General features: G+C 36.1%; 1 pseudogene across 1 annotated transcript; it reads right to left on the reverse strand.

Moving 5' to 3' along the window:
- Positions 1 to 16076: 16076 nt before the first annotated feature.
- LOC149545271 (3-ketoacyl-CoA synthase 11 pseudogene) lies at positions 16077 to 18676 on the reverse strand (annotated as a pseudogene). The gene has a single exon (XR_016353558.1). The product of XR_016353558.1 is annotated as a 3-ketoacyl-CoA synthase 11 pseudogene (transcript).
- Between the last annotated feature and the right edge of the window lie 3568 nt (positions 18677 to 22244).

Genomic DNA, 22244 nt, shown 5'->3' on the forward strand with positions numbered 1-22244 from the left:
GAAGATGGTCAACCAAGTGGACGAGGACGTCGACTATGAAGATAACAACCAATAGAATCTGATGTGATACTAGTTGCAGCAGATGCAATGTGCCCAATAGTGTCAATTGCTTCCCTGTGGGAAGCAATGACGACTCTATCTGCAATAGGCGCATGTGTAGGAATCACAGGAGGCATCCTCGGTCCAACAAACTGTCTAAGATCTGCAGGTGGCAGACGATCTACACTGCGGTACTGGTCAAGATTTGCGATCTGACCACATCCCTGTCCGTAATAATCAGGAATATCCAAGTAGTTGATGTTGAGCCTTATACGGAACTTAACGTACAACTGTTGTGCAAAATAAAGGGGTATTTGGTCGTTATTAAGATAACAACCATATGCAGCTAAAAATCGTGGATAGATCATGCTAGCAATAATAGGGTCTCTACATTGTGTGACTCTGTAGCCTCTCACCCTACCCTGTGTCCCCTCATAAGTTGGAAATAGCTCTCTCTAGATGACGTCTTTGGGGGATACCCTCTTGACGTCATCGAATGATGCATCTCCTGAAACCTCAGCCCTAAGCTCCCTAGATATGGAAGCTAATATGGTAGGAGTAAATGAATGGTGACCTCTAAACCTAGCTGTCGAATCCTGTAAACTCCTACATATCATAGTACATATGTCTCTATAAAGACCATCATCAGAGGTCAATATAGAGTGTTGCAGTCTAGCAACCTCATGCTCTAAAAATGCAAATAATGCATTGATATCGATGCGTGGAGGTGGTGTAACAGGACCTCCAGCAGGAGCTACAGGTGCAGCCTGACCTGGAACATGAGCCGCACCAGGAGCTGGAACATGAGTTGCACGACGAGCCCTACGTCAAGGTACATGAGGAGCCCCACTAGAAGCTGTAGCACGAGCCCCACCACGAGCTGCATGAGGAGCCATATCGAGAACTGCATCAGGTGTTGCAACAGGAACTGCATCAACCTATGTCGTAGTAGGATCCGCAATATGAACTACATCAGGTGTCGCACCAGAAGCCGCATCAAGCATATCATGTGAAGCCATATCTGTAAAAATGTATGAAGAGCTAAATTGCCTGTTGTACATACTTTTTTATTTTTAACATTAAAAATTATACACATGTAATTAAACATACATCACACATCATGGACCTAGATAATTTGTAACACATCCAGACCTAGATTAATTTGCATATAAGTATAAGATAACTTTAAAGTTGAGAGTTTGGTTATGGTTAGAGTTAATTTGTTATTCTAAGATTTTATTATATTTTGGGGGGTATTATTAGATAATTCAATTAAAGGGTACCTAATAAATTATTTATATTACTCTTAAATGATAATGTTTCGACGTTTGAAATTCTTGATTGATATTATTAGCAGAGTGAGTCATTGGACTCATAGGTGGCTCTCATCTGCTGGGAGGGTTACCCTGCTCAAGACTATGATTCAGGCTCTTCCTATTTATAGGTGTTTAGTGCAAACACCTCTCGTGGGAGTTTTGAAAAATTTTGATGGAGTGGAGGTCCAGGATATTCCTAGACTTGAGCTTGATGGTAAGGGGTCCTTTATTTGGGACACCCTTAAAAGGGGTGCTCCTCTTATCAAGGATGGCCTTTTCTAGATCTATAATGAGGGGTCAAGTGTGTTATTCTGGCAGGACTCTTGGGATGGCCACCTTCCTATTCTCTCCACTTTTCCCCACCTTTTGCCTCTGTTTCAAGTTTTTTCTTCTGCAGGTTGGACCACAGTAGCTCACTTCAAGACTGTTCGGAGGTGTGGATTGATGGAGGTGGCTAGTTGGAAGGATCCACGGATTTGGCCCACAGGGGGTTCCTCAGAGATTCAGGCTGAACTAGCGCATCTTCTCTCTACTAGGCTTTGCAACTCTTCTAAAGACAAAGACATCCTGGCTTGGGTTCCTTGCCCAAAAGGTAAGTTCAGTGTGGCCCAGGGATATGCTCGACTGGATAGCCAATGTAATGTAGTTCAAGTGGTTCCCTGGTGGAGGAAGGTCTGGAATAAATTTTCTTGGCCGAAATGTAATTTTTTCCTATGGTTGGTTGTGCAAAATAAGTGTCTTACTTGGGATAATCTCCAGTGAAGAGGGTTTCGGGGACCCTCTTTCTGTCTCCTATGTATGTTGGATGGGGAAGATGTTTCTCATGTTTTCTTCTTATGTCCTCTCTCTAGAGAGACCTGTCATAAGTGGTGGAGGCGTGGTGCCATAGATGTATTCATGTCGAATCTCTTATTGAATTTTGGGACAGCCTTGGCAGACCCCCTACGAAAACTTAATTCCTTCTGGTGGCCTAGGCTATTGGACCTTCTTTCATTCTATGGAATCTTTGGTTGGAGCATAACCATCGAATCTTCTGTAATTCTAGCTTGGGAGCCACTAAACTATGGTAGTTGATCCTAACCAGGCTTCAAGAGACTATCTCTGCTAAATGTGATATGTCAGAGCCGGTGGATCTTGGTGATTCTTGTATTGTCATGAATTTAGGATTAGTGGATAAAGGATTTGGAACTAGTAGCAATAAGAGATCTCAGCCACGAAAGAGGAAGGTTTGTAGAGTGGGGAGATGGAGTCTTCCTCCTGATGCAGTCCAAAAGATTAACACTGATGGATCCTCCCGTAAGAATCCTGGACTGGCTGGAGTGGGGGGGATTGGGAGAGATGCAGATGGCAATGCTATTTTCATATTCTCTATTCACAAAGGAGTTCAATCCAATAACGTGATGGAGGCTTTGTCCATTAAGGTGGCTATGGAGCGGGCTTGTTCTCTTGGTTGGAGGAGAATGGTGTGTGAGTCTGACTCTCAGATTGTTGTGGATATGATAAATAACCGGAGAGTGGATGAATCTAGCTGGCAAATTGCCTCTATTGTTAGAGAGATTCTCCACTTGAGTAGCTTTGTGGATGGGATCTCTTTCTGTCATATTCCTGGGGAATGGAATGGAGTGGTTGATGTCTTGGCAAAATGGGCATCAGAGAAAGGTGTTGGTTGGGATATTTCTATTAGGGATGATCTTCTTGCTGATCTTGCTGGGACTTTCGAGCAATTAGTGGAAAAGGACATAATGTAATTGGTTTTGGGTTGGTGTTTTTGTTGGTTGGGCCTGAGGCCTTCTATAATCTGGTTTTATTTGAATAAATTTTTACCCCTTTTTAAAAAAAAAAAAAGATAATGTTTCGAGGTTTAGGTTTCAAGTTGGGTTACATATATATCATTTAAAACAAGGGTCATACTTCATGTATGTACATGTGTTTGAATGTATGTGCATGTATCTCAAATGTAATTTTTAACAATTTAGGATTAGGGTCAACTTGTTTTAATTTTATGTAAGTTAGGCTTCAATTAGGTTTTCAAATAGGGTTTTAGTGTAATTAGGCTCAATTTTAGGGTAAGATTTAAGACCTTATGACACTGTCAGGGTTTACATGAACTTACATCATCTCTACCATTAAATTTAGGAGTTAATATTAAAATCCATGGTTAAGAATTTAGGATAAGGGAACTTAGCATATGAAGTTTATGATTTGGTTCAAGATTATGATTGAGGGTATTTATTATCATTTATAATATTGGATTTAGAAATTAAATTTTAAGGTCAAGGTTAGGGTTAGGGTTTGGATAATGGTTAGGGTTAGGGTTTGGTTAGGTTAGGGTTAGGGTTTGGATGTACATGTATGTTATATTCATACAGGTAGAAATGCAAATTAATCTACATTCTTATATATGTATAATTTAGGATCTCCCCTTAAGACATGTCATTGAATTATATAGTTAATTATATATTTCTAATTATTAAGACATTAAAAATAATAACATATGTACATTTAAACATGAATATTGAAAACATATGTATGTACATCTATATCTACCACATGAACATATTTACATGTACATTTATGAAATAAAATATACATTTTAATCTACATTCTTATGTATAATTTAGGATCTCCCCTTAAGACATGTGTTATTAAATATAGTTAATTACACTTAGTTATAAGATAAATTAAGATCAATAGTTAACATATACACAAATTATACATATAAAAATGTGAATTTATTAAAAATATGTATATACATCTACTTTTAACCATGAACAAATATACATGTACATCTATGTTCAAAATAAAAAATTATACATTTTAATCTATATTTTTACATGTACAATTCAGGATCTAGACCCTTAAGATATGTCATTTAATTAAACTTCTAAGATTAAGACATTAAAGTGAATTTGACATATTTACATTTAACATTATAATATATATATATATATACACACACACACATTTTAATCTATATTTTTACATGTACAATTCAGGATCTAGACCCTTAAGCTATGTCATTTAATTAAACTTCTAAGATTAAGATTAAGACAAATTTTGGATGGGGTGGTTATTGCTACTGAGGCTATTCACTCTATGGCTACTTCTAGGGAGAGAGCCATGTTTGTTAAGCTGGATATGGCTAAGGCCTACGATAGAGTTAAATGGAGCTTCCTAAGGAGTATTCTTATTTCTTTTGGATTTAGCTCTGACTGGGTGAGTTGGATTATGAGTTGTGTTACTTCTGCCTCTTTTTCAGTTCTTATTAATGGTCAACCTTCTCAACTATTTGGCGCTTCTAGAGGCCTCCACCAAGGTGACCCTCTCTCCCCATATCTATTCATCATCATGGTTGCAGGCTTGGGCAGATTCATTAAGCATCAGGTGTCCCAGAATTCTATTCAAGGCTGGCGGTGGGGCAATGGCTTACCTTCTCTTTCCCATCTTCAATTTGTTGATGATTATGCTCTTGTTGGTCTTGCTAGGATCAAGGAAGCTGAAGCCTTTCGACATGCTTTGGACGTTTATTTGGCAGCTTCAAGCCAGAAAGTTAATGAGCACAAATCTTCCATTTACTTTTTTAACACTCCTGATTCTATTCAGCACAGGATTGTTGGTATCCTATGGTTTCAAATAGGATCACTTCCTTTGACTTATCTTGGCATCCCTATTGCTGTTTCCAGGCAGCCACGTCTCTTCTGGTAAAATTTGATTACCAAGCTTCAGGATAAGGTAAATCATTGGACTCATAGATGGCTTTCTACTGCTGCCTGGGTTACTCTTCTTCAAGTTGTTATCCAAGCTCTTCGTACTTATCGAAGCATGGTTCACGCTGCACCTATTTACTTTCTCAAGGAGTTTGATGCTCTTTCTTGACAATTCCTTTGGAGTGGTAATTTGTGTAGTACTAAATGGAGCCTGGTTAATTGGGCAACTGTTTGTAGGCCTAAAAAGGAGGGTGGTCTTGGTCTTCGATCTGCTCTATTGAGTAGTCAAGCTTTGGCTGCTAAACTTTATTGGTGATGGTGCTCTGGACAACATCAACTTTGGGCTCGTATTATCACTCATAAATATTTTCATGGTGCTAATCCTTGCTCTGTTTCTGCACTTCCTCTTGAAGTTCGTGGCTCAATGGTTTGGCATACTTTGAAGACAGGTGCGATGTTGGTAAAGAGGGGTCTGTTTTGGATATGTAAAGGAGGTTCTCAGGCTTTGTTTTGGTCTGATGCTTGGGATGGATTCCCTTCCATTTTATCCATATACCCTCATCTTCAGCCTCTTTGTGACTCTTTTCTTGCCGCTGGATGGGATAAAGTGGCTCATTACAAGACTCCTTATCAATTGGGACCTATTGTTGGTTACAGATGGAAGCATTCTTCTGATTGGCCTCCTGGAGTTACAGACATGGATCGTCAGGAGCTTTCTCAAATTTTGGCCTCTAGAGAGTGTTCTTCTTTGCTTGGTCCAGATGTTTTGGCTTAGGGCGGTACCTTGTCTGGTAAATATCATGTCTCTGCTGGGTATCAGGAGATAACTAGACAATTATTTGGGGATGCTGAGGTCCCTTGGTGGAAGCAAGTTTGGAATAAATTTTCTTGGTCCAAGTGCAATTTTTTCATGTGGCTAGTGGCTCACAACCGTTGTCTTACTTGGGATAATCTTTGTAAACGTGGATTTCAGGGCCCCTCTTATTGTGTTTTGTGTGGTAATGGAGAGGAGTCTGTCTCCCATCTGTTCTTCCATTGCTCCTATTCTACTCAGATATGGCACCTTTGGTGGAGCGCTTGGGGTTGCTCTTGTCGACATGCTTCCTCTTTGCCTGAGTTTTGAGCCCACTTGGGTACTGCTCCCTCCAAGTCTTCTTTTCTCCATTCTGCTTGAATTGATGGCCCATCTTTCATGCTTTGGCATATCTGGTTGGAGAGGAATCATCGCATATTCCAAGATGTTAGGCTTGGTGTTTTGCATCTTTGGTGGAAAATATATCACATTCTCTTCAGGAAACTATTCTTGTGAAGTGTGAGCTTGATGGGGGTATGGATCCGGTTGATCTTGCTATCTGTAATCGCCTCAATTTTCATCTGCAGGATGAGGCTGCAGCTCATAGGTTTCCTTCTATGTCCAGGCAGCTTCACCATCAGAGGAAGGGTCGAGTTAACCAGGATGGGCACTGGACTCCTCCTCCCTGTGGAGTTCTGAAAATTAACATTGATGGTTCTTCCCGTGGGAATCCTAGTCCGGCTAGTATTGGCGGAGTGGCTCGTTGTAGTTCTGGGGATGTTAAATTTTTTTTCTCAGTTCATAAGGGTGATTATACTAACAATCTCATGGAAGCTCAGGCTATTTTATATGCTATGGAACAGTGTTGCTTGCGGGGATGGAGTAAGATTATCTGTGAGTCTGATTCCCAGGTGGTGGTGAACATGCTTTCTTCGCAAGAGCTTGAGGATGTTAGTTGGCAGCTAGCCACTATTGTTAAGCAAATTCTTTTCTTCTCTTCCTCTTTTCAATTCATTAGGTTCACGTATATTCCTCGTGAATGGAATAGAACTGCTGATTGTTTAGCCAAATGGGCATCTAGTCATGATCCGGGTTGGAATATTAGGGATAGAAGGCAACTGTCCTTTGAGATGGTGCAAGAATTTGATGATCTTGTTGCTCAGGATCGAGCTCCTTGTTGAGCTCTCCTTGTTGTATTTCTTTCTGTCTTAATAAATTTTTACCCCTCTTTTTGTATATATATATATATATATATATATATATATATATATATATATATATATATATATATAGATATATTTATTTATTTATTTTTTTTTTTTTTTTTTAAACGTTTCAAAATTTATTTTCTAAAATTTTGTAATGTTTTTCTAAATTTTTCAAAAATATTTTTCTAATGTTTTTCTAAATTTATTTTCAAAATATTTGAAAACTATAAATTTTTTAATATTTTTTAAAATTTGTTTTCTAAAATTTATATTATTATAAATTTTCTAACATTTTTCTTATGTTTTTTCTAAATTTGTTTTTTAAAATTTATATTAAATTATAAATTTTCTAATGTTTTTGTAATGTTTTTTCTAAGTTTATTTTCTAAATTTTATATTAAATTCTAAATTTTCTAATTTTTTTACAATTTTTTTTTTTTTAATTGTTTTCTAAATTTTATATTAAATTATAAATTTTCTAATATTTTTTTCTAATGTTTTTTTAAATTTTTTTTTAATATTTTTTTAAAAAATTATATTAAATTATAAATTCTCTAATATTTTTGTAATTTTTTTTTTTAATTTTGTTTTCTAAATTTTGTAATGATTTTGCAATTTTTTTTCTAATTTTTCTAATTTTTTTAATGTTTTTTCTAAATTTTCAATTTTTTTTAATATTTTTTTAAAATTTTCTAATTTTTAACTATTTGTTTTCTAAATTTTATATTAAATTATAAATTTTCTAATGTTTTTGTAATATTTTTTTATAATTTTTTTATTAAATTATAAATTCTCTAATGTTTTCGTAATGTTTTTTCTAAATTTGTTTTCTAATGTTTTTCCTAAATTTTATATTATATATTTTTTCTAATATTTTCTAATGTTTTCTATATAATATTTTTTTGTTTTCTAAATTAATATAAATAAACAATAAAAATATTAAATTAACATTTAGTTATGTTTTATAAACTATTAAAAACATAAATAACATTCAAATATGTTTTCAAAACTGTTAAAAACGTATATAACATTCAAATATGTTTTAAAAACACAAAAAAAATGCATTGAAAATATTAAAATCTATTTTGATAACATAAAAAAATACTTCAAAACTGTTGAAAACGTTGAAAACATTAAATTAATATAATTTTGACATACCCGATAATGAAAATGAGAACGAAAATGAGAGGATGACGTGGACAGAAGTTGCTCAAGCCACACATTCACCTCAATCAACAATGCTCGCCGTAAAAATGAATTTTAGAAAGTGAAAAAGACGTTCTAAGGCGCTGGAAATTTGGTCAATGCATGTTCACACGAACATGTACGTAGCGCGTGTTCGTGCAAACATGCATTGTCATGTTCGCGCGAACACGCGCTACGTACATGTTCGCGCGAACATGCCCAAGGTGTTCGCGCGAACATATGAGAAATTGAGATGCAAAAATTTGTCATTTTTTTCAAGTTTCTTTGTCCCACTAAAGTGGAACCCATTATTGTGGTTCACCCCTATAGAACATGATCACAAGAGCAAGGTACTATGACACCACCCAATCCTAGTTGGCATGGAACAAGCATCATATTTTTACAATTCTTACAAAGTAAAGACACGTATGTAGCCTTAGCCTTTGTCCTGCAAGCGACAATAACTATTCCAGAGATCTTCACCAATATTGAATAAGAATATTTGAAAACAATGACAAACGATTCCAAGCCCCAATTCTCACACTTAGTGGCCTCATGAATGTAATATTTTCCTTGGAACACAACAGAGTTTGCACTTCTCCACTTGTTGTCTCCTCCATTTCACCAGTTTCACTGGTCTCTTTGGATTTAACTGCATCTAAACCCCCAGATGCAACAATTTCAAATTGTCCAAAAGCCATAGCAAAAGTCTCTTTCAGAGCATTTTCAATAAATTTAAATCTTCCAAATCTTGACTTTAAATGGAAAAAATAGTTATTTGTGTCTATTGGGGCTTTCAAAAACAAACCGGAGGTAAGAAATGACAAGAGATTAACAGATAAATCTACATCCAATGAATCAATGTCCTCCATTGAAACTAGTAGAAACTTGGGATTGTGTATTAAGCCCTTTCCGCACAAAGCAACAAGAAAAATATTTACAAGTGACGGACACAAACAACATTAAGCCTTGCCTAAAAGATTAATGAAACCCAATTTCATCTACTTTTACCATACACGGATCAAACTTACAACCATTGTGCACTACATGTAGGGGAAGTCATTGTAGCTAAGGATGAACTCCATGAATTTGTGCAAAGAAGAATGATGAGTGAGTGCTCCCTAGTCTAGATTGCATCAAAAAAACATTGCTCGGTCCACCCAGACATAATAGCTAAAGTAATGTGCATGCATAATACAGATGGCTGTCTCTTAGACAGGTTACCTCGTAATATGCATGCACAACACGTGTAATAAGATAAGAGTTTTTGAGAATAACGTGTCATCTGTTTAGTGCTACTACTTGTCATGTCTCTGCTCTCTGATTTTGTTTTTCTCCAGAATTTTATGAACTATAAAATAAAAAGACTGCTGACCAAAAATAGTAGAACCAATGAAAAATCAAAATTTTCATAATTAAAAATTCATTTTAATTAAAAGTAATTCAACCACCATAGTATATAAAAATGTTTTACTCTTTTCACAGTTCTCAAAAAAAAAAAAAAACCATGAAAACTTGCACTCGGAAAAGTTGAGGCCGGGAAGGCAAAAATTGATTCCTATATTTACAATATCTAAGATTAGTGGCAGCAACCTCTATGCTGCATTCGCTTTTAAACCGGGCCATCGTTATGCAATAGTTTCATTATTACAACTTAATTGCTTCGAAGTTTGTCCATTACCCACCTACATATAAACTGATGTTGACTATAGACAACTAAAAGAAGCCAGCGCAGGGCCATCTGCAAATCACTAGTCAGGGGACCAAAATGCAAAGTCAAACTATTAATATATCCAACGTGCGTAGTGTCAGTTCAGGAGTCTTTTGCCCTCTCCTACTTAAATACATGTCACATGGAAGGGAATGGACAGTACAAGGACCTCAGAATGGCAGATTGCCTACATGTGAGTTGCATTAAAGGTAAATATATCTCCTCCATGATTTTTCACCTCTGTACACAATTGCACATTAAAAATTGTTGACTCCTAGTTTAGAATATGAATTGCTTTAATCTCTCTCTAGCCTGGATTAATGTTTGACATCATAGAGACAGTTGGGCTACCTGACAAACCGCCATTTGCTAGATACTGTTAGAAAAATGGACCGATAAGGTCCAGAACTTTATTTCAATAAAATCTGGCATAATACGGATGGCTTTAATGGAGGTACCTAGTATCTGTTAGAAGCATTTATGTCATTACCTTGACAAACAGGGCTACCTTAAGGGTCACTTTCGGAAGGGACCATAGATTGTCATGGCCTTCATGGAGGCAGGTGGTGTCTTCATAATCATTTATTTCAGATCCTCACCACCCAAGCAGCCAAATTTTCAGTTTTCTTTTTCTTAATCGTTTTACCCTCCACAATCTATGCATTGATTTCAATATTAAATAGACTAGCGGAAAGATAAATAGCACTAAGGTTAAAAATAAGTGTTAAAAGAGTAATACATCGATGAGTCAATCTGTAGTGGATGTAAGTCTGGTAACTACTTATTTTTCTTCTTCAATGCTGTCCACTTCCCACATGGTTTTCATTTGTTTAGGTGCGTTGCAAGTGCGCCCTCAAATCAATCTTCATGTGTCCATAATAAATATTCAGATTGTTGAATTTTTCGTGGAACTTAAATGTTGGAGGATGAAGGCCGACAGTCATTCAAGGCTTCCCTTCAATTGACTTCGTCTATTCAGCTTAGTTATTGGATATTCAAGAGTTAATTTTTGATATTCAAGAGCCAAGTTGGAGATGTATTTATCTATTGTAACTTATAATGTATCTCCTACTTCTGTGATTAATAAAAAAATTCCCCTTCTCAATATGAATGAAGACAAAGTTTGTGAAACAACAAGTCCTATGTTCTTTGTGTTTCATATTTTCTTTTTAGCTTCCTTAAATTTACACTTAAAGATCTACCCTTTACTGTTGGCGAGCTGTACCACTGAGTTGTTGACCCTCTCGGTTACCGAGTAAGTCCATTTTCTATTCTGCTGTTAATTGTTTTCCAACAACCACCTTTTGAGCCACACTGCCAGTGCTCAACCGAACTACCAGCACTATTGGCAACCGGTTCTTGAGTGTGTTGATTGTTTACCGACACCCTCCTTTGATCCACACTACAAGTGCTTACGGATTCTAATTTGGCTTGGCTATACTATCCCAACTCTACTGTCATGTTAAATTATTCATGTATCAATTTAAAATCAAAACCTAGGACCTCCCATTAATTGATGGGGAGCTCTAGAATTAAACTAGTGAATCTCTCGGTGACCAGGTAATCTTTGGTTCAGATGTGTCTCATTTTTTAACACATTAATTTTCAATATATTTGCAATAAATATCTACAATCAAATAAAATGCATTTTCATATTGATGTTACACATAATATTTAAGGACAAAGTATACTGACCCTCTCAGTCATTGGTACATCTTTGATTCAGATTTGTCTCACTTTCTAATGTAGATTTTTAATTATTGGCCTAATAAATATTACATTTTCCAATACAGATTAATTTCTAATATGTTTTAAATAAATATCCACAAATTGTATAAAATGTACCTTTGTAAGAGTATTTCAAACAAAATGTTTAAGGACAAAGTATAGAACAACCTCCATGCAGCAGATTAATTGCGAACCTTATATGACAAATTGATTGTATTTATTAATTAAATTGAAAATTGTAGAACCATTGTCTCTTTTTTCAATCTAATTATTAAAAGTCAACAATGATCATGTCAGCACAAATAATAGACCGTATAGCCAATGGTAAAAGTATTCTCTAAGAAGATAAATTGAGGTGCTCTGCCATTGAACTGCTCACTCTCATAATCACTGGTCTATCTTTAATTCAGGGGTGTCTCACTTTCTAACAATTCCAATCTATTGAGACTATAGACATGATATTTAAAAACAACATATACTTAAAGACTAAACAGCATTTAACATACTCCTACTATTCTTCTCCTCTTTGCTAAATTTTCATATGGTACACTTGACTCTCTGGATATGCTATAAGTAACCTTTTTAATTCATTTCAACGTGTTTACAATTGAATTTCATTATTAATTAAAACTTATTCAATATTGATGTTATAATCATAATTTTAAGGATTAGTGCGTGCAGGAAACATTCCCTGACCCTCTGCCTTTTTACAGGTAACCAGTTCTTGCGAAGTCCTAGCATTCAGGAATTAATTTAAAATGCTACAACTAAAAATGAATGTGTTTGTTAATGAACCTCTTCTCCTCTCCTCTGCACATTATGCATGCCTTAATTAACGGATAAAATTCTGCTTCTATCTTGAAGGCACATTTGTGATTGGTTCTTTTTCATATACTGACTCTTCCCGGGCAGTGAAGATCTTGTGTTTCCATCTTGGATTAGGGGAAATATATGTGCAACCCATAAGACACAGAGTTCTAATGGAGATGGAGACACAAACCCAAATTAGAGATTTAATGAGATAGCTAAGTGTACATACTAGTCCAAGACTCCCAAACTGTGGGTTCAATGAGTAAACTAGTGTAAGTGTACATACTAGTCCAAGACTCCCAAAACTGTGGGTTCAATGAGTAAACTAAGTGTAAAGATCTAACATGCATATTGCACTGTATAATCTTGACAATTTAAAATTAAATTTCTTCCAGTTTTATGTTCAAAGATAATAAACAAACTTTGTTTTCCTTCATTGCCTCCTGACCTCCTGAATGACTAAGAGAGACACTAATTAATAATGACTAAGAGAGACACTAATTAATAATAAATTTTATTAATTGACTTTTAAATTAATTAATAAATTAAAGAAAATGTCATATCTGGTGCAAATATTCTACTAGATAGACATCGCCCTGGAGTTTTTCCCTGGAGTTTTCGCCAGAGGTTTGCTTTAGTTCTGATTCGGGCCCAAGAGTAGGTACCTGAGACAGGTGGAAAAAAAGAGTATTTTTTCCTCGGTCACGTGCATGAGACTATTTTGGTTGGCATGAACGATCAGCATGCCAGTACCAACACCAACTATGATTCGTCTTGCATTTTTTGAATCTCTCATAAAAGCTAATTTTTTAATGAAAAGACTAGTACATGCCTCAGATTGCCAGGTTCGTTGTCTGGTGTACACCTTTGGTCCAACTCATGCTTTTGTTGCTTATGCTTTGGAGCACATTATCTGTCTCTGCATTAACTTCATGAGGAGGGCTATGCTCTTTATAAATTCCACCCATATCTCAATAAAAATTTGCTTGTAGATTCGACAATCCTTCCATACAACAGAAATATTAAGAATTTAGAACCCTTTTTTCCATTGAGATTACCAGAAAGTCAGAAACCTAACCACGATTTTAAATGCTTCTCATTACCCTCAATTAGTCATGCTTCCATTAACAAACTCTAGGTGTCGTACTATACTGGTTTACTCCAATCACATTCGGATGAATCTACACCATTCAATTATTATATACTATTTGCCCCAAAATTACCAGCACAATAGTTGAATCTATTGCTTTATAGTTCTAGCCTACAGAGCCTTTCAGAAACTCCATATTTTAGTAGGCAAGGCAGCAGTTTTCTCGAAGGAAATAAAAATGGTGTTTAGAGTAACCGATAATTCCGTCTAAAGCACTATTGAAAACATATAACAATTTCTGCAACTCTCAATTATAAGAAAGTCCCTCCAAAATAACTTACCTAGTATCTCTGTAGTCATTGCAATGTGCATATATAGCCAGCAGTGGGCATCGATTCTCAATGTTTATATCTCTGATAAATATTTTGTTAATTTGAATCTATGACCTTCCATTTGTTGTTGGGTGCTCAGGGTGTTTCTAGTGGCATGACTCTGATTCCACAATATGTTCTCATGGACCAGATAAGATTTGAGCCTAGAAATCAAATATGCTCTCATGAACCAGATAAGATTTGAACCTAGAAATCTTTCATTTGTTTTTGAGGTGCTCTACCACTGAACTAGTGGTTAATCTTTGGTTTAGCTGAGACTTGCTTTCCAACACCTCTAAACTACACTGTGGCCACTTAAACTAACATTGCAAACACGAGTCTAATATCATGCTAAAAAAATTCAATAACAAATTCATGAACCAGGTGCGCTACCACTGAACTAGTAACAAATTCATGAACTAGGTGCTCTACCACTGAACTAGTGGTTAATATTTGGTTTAGCTGAGATTTGTTTTCCAACACCTCTAAACTACACTGTGGTCGCTTAAAATAACATTACAAACATGAGTCTGCTATCATGCTAAAAAAAATCAATAACAAATTCATGAACTACCTCCCATTTGTTTTTGAATTATAAAGCAGCCAAACAAGGGGCTGGCCCTTACAACAGTCAAACTGGACAACAGTCAAACTGGACAACACCCAGCAGATAACCACCATACAAAATTACACTTAACAAAACCTTTTCAAAATTGAACTCATCCACAAACTTCAAAAAATCTGTTGAAATTGAGTTCATACACCAAAATTAAATTTGTTCTTAGCAGAAACTCCTATAAAGCCTTTAATGAAAAGAGGTTTTGCCAAAAGATGAAAAGGTGAACCATAAGCCTCATGCAACCCAGTTGCTTTAAAAATATGTCTGTAGGCGTGAAGAATTGTTCTTTTTGCAGTTTCACTCTGATCCCTCACAGACGAAAGGGAAAAGGATTATTCTAACAAATTTGGAACAATGATAGCACCTATAAAGAAGGATTTGAGGAAAACAAATAGACCAACACTTCAATATACAGTAAAAGCAGTCGGTTGAGCCATGGTTGGAGAATTGGGTACCATGTTAGCGAAGCCATTGTGCAAAGCAGCAAATGACCAAGTTTTATAATCCAGAAAAATTATGTTCAGGGAAACAACTCAAAAAGGTTATGATCTGGTAAACCCAAGCTGGGAGTGCACAGAATGTAGCTTCCCATCTACTCTACTCTCGATCTACTCTGCTCACCAGAAGTCATCTTCCCATCTACTCTACTCGCCATTTAAATTTAACAAGGATACAAATATTTGGAAAAATGATTGTCCTGCTAATAACTAATTATGTAATGGTAAACTATTCTCCTGGAATATGTAATTGTAGTTTTGTATTAAGATTCATAAGTTGAATATCATCTTATGGTAGAGGCCAGAGCAATAATAAAAGTAAAAGACACATTTCAAAGAGTATTTTCTTGGTTCTGGATCTAACAATGGTTTCATTTGTATGAACAGAGTTTGCAAATGTGTACAATCTCAGGATGCTACCATGTGAAACAAATTTGGGGTTTGCCTGTATGAGCATTTCCAGAAGAGAATTGACAGAAGACATTGGTTTTTTTCTGGACAAGCAAACCTGGAGACCAATCAGACTCCAACCAAAGGCAAATCAAATAGTAACTTCAATAGATAATTTCAGTACATTTAGACTACACATGTAACATCAGAACATGTAATCAACTCAATTATACATCGAACAGTAATGAAGGACCGACTAGCTTAATTTACAACGAAGACAAAAGATAATATTAACAACGGTTGAGAAGAAAGGGAAAAATTGGTTTACAATGTCTAATAATTTCAATCTTTGGCCTGCACAATTTGAGTAGAGTAGAAGAACTATATATGAGCAATTAAAAGGTATCACATTTCTGGTAAGAGGAATGTTCCAAAATAGGCATATCCATGGGAGGAAAAACCAAATTATTCTTATAACTATAACTAGCCAAAACCATTAAGTAGAACAAACATTTGACACTTTTGAAAAACTATTCTGAAAATTGAATGCATCAACCATCATCCGTCAAACATTCTCACATCATTTAGATAACAGTAATGATATACTAAGGCTTTAGGAAAGAGGAATTGAATTATGAAACTTCAACATTTACAGTTGAAACACCTTGTCTAGGTGTTCATGGTTTATAGCGAATTGAAAAGAAAATGTAAAATAGAGCAGGTTTCCCATAGCCTTGCTCTCTGAGTTTCATCTCAAGATCATCACCATGCTGGATAAAACCCCCAACATGGTACAAGATACGTCATGACCGCAAAGATCATAAATATTCCAAACTAGCAGAGGAAACTAGATCATGGATTAGTCATTGCAGCTTCATTACAACATCAAAACCTTGAAGGATAAAATACCTCAAGGTTAAGCAAGATACAATATTAGGACTGCAAAGATAATAAATATTTCAAGAATTGGAGAGAAAATTAAATCATAGATTACCCACTTAAAGAAAAAATCAGATCAGATCATATGGTTGAAACCTTAGGAACATCAACAGGGAACTGATCAATAATTTGAGTCCATGGATTCTTCTCTGAACTAGGATTGACAGCTCTGAGAGCCCGCCAGACAGCACTATTGCACTTGAATCCAGACCCAAAGGCAATTTGCCAAGTTCTGTCTCCCTCCCTGATTCTTCCTTTGGCTTCAGTGTATGCAAGTTCATACCATAATGAGCTGCTAGATGTATTACCAAATCGGTAAAGGGTCATTCTTGATGGTTCCATATGCCATTCTGAAAGCTGCAAATTCTTCTCAAGTTCATCCAGAACTGCCCTTCCTCCTGCATGTATGCAGAAATGCTCAAATGCGAGCTTGAAATCTGGAATGTAGGGCTTTACCTTCATCTTCAAAAATTTCCTACCCACCAAAGTTGCAAAGAAGAGAATTTGCTCTGACATAGGGAGAACGAGAGGACCCAGAGTTGTTATGTTAGTCTTCAACGCATCTCCTGCTACTGCCATGAGCTCTTTAGATAATGAAACCCCCACCCTTCCCGTGTCATCCTCCTCTTGAAAAACGCACTGGAAGCATTTATCATCAGCACCTTTGTTGGTCCTAACGGTATGCACCAGCTCATATTTTGCCCTCCTCTTCTGTGATCTCTTGTTTGACAACAAAATGGCGGCACCTCCCATCCTAAAAATGCAATTAGATACGAGTTTGGATCTGTCGTTGCCAAAATACCAGTTCAATGTAATGTTCTCCATGCTAACAACTATTGCATAAGAATTCCTATGAACTTGAAGCAAATCCTTGGCCAGATCAATAGATATCAGGCCTGCGCTACAACCCATTCCCCCTAGATTGTAACTTAAAATATTCCCCCTCAATTTGTAGTGATTTATTACCATTGCAGACAGGGAAGGAGTGGGATTGAATAGGCTACAGTTCACAATAAGTATCCCAATATCCTTCGGCTTGACACCCGTTTTTGCAAATAGCTCATCAATGGCACCAAACATAACCATCTCTGCTTCTTTCCTAGCCTCTGCCATGCATGGATTCGGGGGCACCCTAAGCACTGCTTCAGGCAAGTAAGTCTCCTCCCCTACACCCGAACGCTCAAGGATCTTCCTTTGGAAATCTAAACTTGACTCAGAAAATGTACCAGTCAATTTAGAGCAATTCATGAACAATTCTCGAGTACATTTCCTCTCATCCTCAGGCTTATAACATGCAAAATCCACAAGGAAAACTGACCTTGGCCTTGTCATAAAGTACAGCGTGGTCAAAAAAACCAACAATGTTGAACAGAGGATTACACTGACAAGATTAAATCGAAGATGCTCCCATAACTCATACAGATCTTCTGGCTTGAGCGTGCCCAGTTCAGCAGCAATAAGGATTACGATGGGACATAACAAAAGATACATTGCATGGGTTATCACATAGTGGTACCCTAATTTGACATACTTAAGCTTTACGGATTGAAGAAAATCTGGGAGTTTTTGACCTGATTTGATCGATACCACTGACTGGTCCGGCTTCTTGGACTCCATTCCTGCAAGATTTTCTCCCTCCTTCTGTCCCGCGTCTTGGGAAAACCGCGAAGAAGGTGCTCAAATTGTAGGCCTTTGAATCAATGCCAGAACAAGGAATCCCAGTACCCGAACGAAACGGATAAAGTAAAGAATCCCTAGTCTGGGGAATAATGGATTTGGGTTTCGACCCAGATAGTGTAAAGGATTAATACTCAAAACCCGATTTGCTTGAGATTAAGCCCTCAAATAACAACCCAGATGCTCGAATTGCCCTTCAAAGACTCAGCATTTTTTCTCAGAACCTCCGCAGTCCTGAATTGAATTGAGAAAGGGCAAAAACTATGAGAAAATATGGGCCACGAATGCAGCATATATAGAAGAATTTTGATATGCACGAAGGCGCAAGCTAGGGAGATTCAATTGATGCACTCATGACATAATAATGAAAACGGCTAGCTGCATTGAACGTGGTTGAATTCAACTAGGACACTCTTTCGTTGGCTTCCAGAAGGCCGGGAGGAAATGGGGGTATGAATGAGTAATGATATAGCTTAACGAGATATTACTACTCCGTTTGGGTTTAAAATGAAAGCATTGATTCGAATGATTAAGAATAAGAGAAAAGCGTGTAAGTGGGTGTGTGACAGATGGCATCAGTCGTGAAGCAATTTAATAGGTTGCTTCCTTCTCTGTCTGGTCCTCCCCTAATAAGGATGCCACATCATCACAACCTGCCGCCATTAACTTTCGAACCTTGGTCCAGCTGCTTTTCGGTTTATTCGTTTCAATGTTGTGGCCTTTGTCTGACTGTAGTTTTGTACTTTTATACTTAAAAATGGCCGCCTTTGATTGTTCAAACCCTGGCAAACGCAATTTTTTAATTTTGTTTTCTTCAAGGAAAACTTAAACTAGGGTTACGGTGCAGGGGTAGTTTATCTGGCATAACCATTACCTGTCAAGTAGTATTGATGAAGATAGAAGCCATGACCGCGTGGCCCGCCGGCACTTCAGCAATTTTGCCAAAAAACAAGCTTCCACGGTGTGTTCTAGACATGTATTGGCTGTCCCTCGGTTTGTTGGGAGGGCAACTAAACTCATTAGGCTAAGTAGTGAGGGAGAAGTAATTTAGAGGTTCAAGAGCAGTATTACTGGGACTTTAAGGAGGGAGCTCTAGTAATTTTCTAGAGGTTAAAAGGGGACTATTAGGAGGATTGGAACTCTTCTTAGTTTAGAGGAATTTATTAAAAGAATATTTAGAGAAGATATTTTCTAGTTTAATCAAGAAAAGTTAAAATGTTAGTAATATAATAGAAATCATGAAATAGAGGAAAGGAACTTATTAATAGAGCTCATTAAGAGTTTAGTAATAATGATATTTTTATGAGGTTGGCCTTCAACATTTTTAGTAATATAAAGGAAATTATGTAATAGTTAATATTATTGAAGGAGTTCTAAAAATGATAACACATATATCAATTGTAGATCACACGTGTGCTAATACTCCCTTATTTTTTCAATTTTGGCTTGTAATTAGCCTATTTCTATATTGTATTCACACTTTTTTAGTTCATGCAAGAACATTAAAGATGACACTTTGAAAATGATCATTTTTTACCACTTTGGACCATGAAAAAATTGATTGTAATAATATAAATAAAATGATTTTAAAATATTGTTTATTTATTGGTTGGATGGGAGGGTAGTTAAATTCATTTAGTAGTGAGAGAAAATTAACTTTCTAGCATTTCAAAGGGACTATTACTCATCAGCTAGTAAGAGAGAATAAACTAATTTGGAGGAATTTAGCTAATAGTAAGAAATAAGCATCTTATTAGAAGCATTAAACAAAGAAAACACTGGCCTATTTGTCACACATTGTTACTACAATTTTAGTTTTTTTATATAAAAGCAACCAAAACTAGGGCTAGCCCTATACAACAATGGTGTAAATACCAACAAAAAACTAATAGAAAATCGAAAAAACCCTTTAACACATTACATGAAAAATAACAGTAAAATAAAGGTACTAGAGTTCATGTTCTTAAAACTAACAAAGTTTAATAGATTAACAAAAAGCATGTAGATGGTCAGCGCATTGTAGCACCCATAGCCCAAACCCAATTTCCACCGAAAAACCAAAACCATTTAAACTAGACAGAAAGAAACTACCAGCAGATAACACAAAAACACTAGGCACTAGAAAGGCCACTAACTGGCATCTTTCTTCTTGCCTTTCCTAGCCAGTAGAACGTTAGCCTAGTCCTCCTCAAAGAAATTATAGGGTAGTTTCGAATCATCTTTACTCAGGCCTTCATCCTCCTTCTCATAAGCTAGCAACTAGAGGGTGGTCGTTGCCACATGTGTCACCTTTACAGAGAATTTGGAGAAGAGGGTGAACCCTTCCTCCAGCACTAGACACCCATCCTTTAGTTTCTAGATGTCTTTAGGAGTAACAACCACTTCCTCTGCAGTACCAATCTTTAGTTGTTTGTTGCAATTCACAAGGGACTTCCTCTTATCCTACACATCCAAATTGTTAGTGGGGGGCCTTAAGATTTCTAGACCATCAGCCTTATAGGGGAATAAATAGTGTCAGGGGAGGCTTTGTCAAACTTGGGGTCTGTCTGGTTAGCAATAGATAATAGGGTGAAAGTGGAAGAAATATGGATGGGGTTGTGGGAATTGGGTCCTTGGTAGGATTTTCCACCTCAAAATCCCAAGTACCATCAACAGTGTCATTTCATTTCTCCTCCTTGTAGTTACCAATATCCTCCTTCAACTTCTCCTTATCATCCCCCAAGGTCTTAGCACTCTCATCTAAATGATTCCCTTCCTCATCCTCCTCCTCTTGAGAGTGTCTAGCCATTTGTTTAAATCTACCCTTGGTCTTAGCAAGCCTACCTAATCTTCTTTTGTTCCCATGACACTCATTATCTGAGTCCGCAATCTCCATTTCCACCCTCTTTTCAATTTTAACTTGTTTATTAGTAGTCGGCTTCAAAACTAGGGTTTTGTTTTTCCTACTCTTGACTGGGGTTTGACATGGTGAGGGTTATAGCTACCACTCGCAAACTCAAGACAAAGGGGGGCACCAATGGGGAGGAAATTATCAATGGCTATGACTCCAAGAGGGCAAAGGGCCAAGTGGAATTGAAATAAATGGAACATGAGCCCTTGGTACAAAATTGTAAAATTAGCCCCTTTCTATTTTTTCTCCCTGACATCCATAACCATCTCTTCTAGGGAATGCAAACTAACTCCCTATTATGAAAGTGATCAAGCAAAGGGAAATGGTAAAAATAATGCACACCATATCTACCTTCCAGGGTGAGATAATTTATTATGAACAGACACACATTGTCCCAAGGCTCTGATAACTTATCCCTCTGAAAACTACCATGATACATGTTTGAGGCTTCGTCGCCTTTGAAAAAACTAGACAAACTAATTTCATCTATCATCTTCGTGATCTTCTACCACTTCCTGCCAATTATGTTAAGGCTCGTCACCATAGCTATGGTATCCTCATTCACTTGGAAGGTGATACCATTAATTGTGACCCTTTTATCCTTCCATCTAGTCGGTGGGAAATGGTAAAAGAATAAGGTTCTAGGAGGACAATTAGCTAGGGGGAAACCACTAATCTTATTCTTTTACCATTTCCCGCCAACCATTGATTGTGATGCCAAAATCAATCTATTTTGTACTTTGGTCATCCACATTTCACTCTACAATTTCTTATGGAAAGTTAACATCTAATTAATTTAATAATTAACTATAGTTAATATGTTAAATTTAGAATTTAAATGTATATTATAATTATAAATAAATAAGTTTTATATTAAACAATTATACTTTATAAATATAATTTTTTTAAACTAATATACAAATTAATTATTTTATCTTAATTTTAATTTTTCTAAGATTTTTATGAATTATTTTATACTTAAGTAAATTATATTAAATGTTAAACTGCTATTAACTATTAGGCAAATACATACTAGCCACTACATGGCACTTATTTTAACTCTTGTTGATAAATTGTTATTATAATGTTAGTTAAAATAATTAATTAATAATATTTATGTTTAAATTTTTCTTTTCTTTCGAGTATAAGAATTTAACAAAAGCACATCTCTATAATTTTCACAATCAAAATTTCATTTTTTGTGAGTTTCTATTAGTTTTGATCTAAGTTTATATTAGAGCTCTTGGTCTCTTTAGGTACATTAGCAACATATT

The sequence above is a fragment of the Cupressus sempervirens genome, chromosome 7 (assembly GCF_028749045.1).
Source record: "Cupressus sempervirens isolate cs-2001-9-10 chromosome 7, ASM2874904v1, whole genome shotgun sequence".
NCBI lineage: Eukaryota > Viridiplantae > Streptophyta > Pinopsida > Cupressales > Cupressaceae > Cupressus > Cupressus sempervirens.